Raw genomic sequence first — 1,708 nt, 5'->3', positions numbered from 1 at the left:
TTCTGTGAGACGCTGCTAGAAGCTTCCCCCATGTCCAATAAAGCCAATGCCATCCAGCTCCGTGGGAGGGACCCCACAATGGAGCAGGGGAAGAGTCTAAGGCGTCCTTCCACCTGAGGAGGAAGGAATAGCAGAGACAATGTGTAATGAACTGACCACAACCCCCATCCCCCTGTGCTGCTCGTGGGGGAAGGAGGTACAGAAACGAGGAGTGAAGTTGAGGCTCGGAAGAAGGAAGGGGTGGGGGGAAGGTGTTTTAAGATTTGGGTTTATTCCTTATTATCCAACTCTAACTTTTGATTGGCAATAGATTAAATTAATTTTCCAGAGTCGAGTGTGAAAGTACTTGCTGAGTGATTTCCCTATCTTTATCTTGACCCATGAGCCTTTTGTTCTATTTTCTCTCCCCTGTCCTGCTGAGGAGGGGAGTGATAGAGTGGCTTGGTGGGCACCTGGCATCCAGCCAAGGTCAACCCACCACAATTCTGTCTCTGAGGACACTACACTCTGGGTTCTTCTAGCTCAGAGGACTTTTATTCAATATTTCTTTGCGACTACAGTCACTCCTATGAGCTCTTTTTTTTTTTTTCATAGCTAGTCCTGTTTAGCATTCTCACACTGGCAGATAAACTAGGAAGCAGGGGTAAACCAGTCATAATAGAATACAATTACCAGTTAGTAAATTACATAAATTAGTGCTAAGACATTAGTAGCATCTTTAGCTGTAAAGTACCAGTATCATTAAACCACACTATCAGTAACCTTATTTTTTTTCAGCAAAATAAGTGGATAAACACTGCTCCCTGTTAGCTGCAAACACAAGAATAATGGCAAATTTCTTTATTGATATGCCATTAACATTATAAAAAATTACTGAATTGTGTGTATTGGAATAACAGAAACAGCACTGAGTCAGGTCTTGTTTTCTTGAAATCTTTTACATCTGTGTAGTATTTGGTTCTCATTACTAGAAGAAGATGAACAATAAAATATTGGGTTTTGACAATGAGATAAAAGATGGACAAATGTGATAAAATCCGCTTTGTACAACCTCACTCTGCATATCCTCGCTTCTTTATAAAAAGAAGTCTAGGAAGGATATGTACTAAGAGTTAAAATTACAATTCTCCAGTACAGTCATTGAAGGCACTCCAAAGTAATTTGCTCTTTTGAAGAACTGGCTGTTGAAAACTAAAAATTATTCACTGTTCTTTGAAGTCCACTGATGGTATTGTTTTCTCAAGGAAAATGTACTTACAGAATGTTAGGTGAGGTGATGCAAGCTGTATATTATGAGGCAAAATGCATGGCTTCCCTAGTACGTTTTAGAATTGTTGGAAAATAATGGCAGCATCACGACTACCATCTTTTGAGTGTCAGAGAATGAAAAAGGCCATCTGCTTGTGTTGTTTAACCTCAACTGTCAACTAAGCACCCCACAGCTGCCTGCTCACTTGCCCCAGAGTGGGATGGGGGAGAGAATCAGAAGGGTACAAGTGAGAAAACTTGTGGGTTGAGATAAAGACAGTTTAATAGGGAAACCAAAAGCCGCATGCACAAGCAAAGCAAACCAAGGAATTTGTTCACTGCTTCCCATTGGTAGGCAGGTCTTCAGCCATCTCCAGGAAAGCATCATGCATAATGTTTACTTGGGAATCATAGAATATGCTGAGTTGGAAGGGACCCATCAGGATCATCGAGTTCAACT

Source organism: Chaetura pelagica, unplaced genomic scaffold, assembly GCF_000747805.2.
Source record: "Chaetura pelagica isolate M959 unplaced genomic scaffold, ChaPel_1.0 scaffold442, whole genome shotgun sequence".
In the NCBI taxonomy this organism is placed as follows: domain Eukaryota; kingdom Metazoa; phylum Chordata; class Aves; order Apodiformes; family Apodidae; genus Chaetura; species Chaetura pelagica.
The sequence above is the reverse complement of the archived record's forward strand: the minus strand, read 5'-3'. Positions refer to the sequence as shown.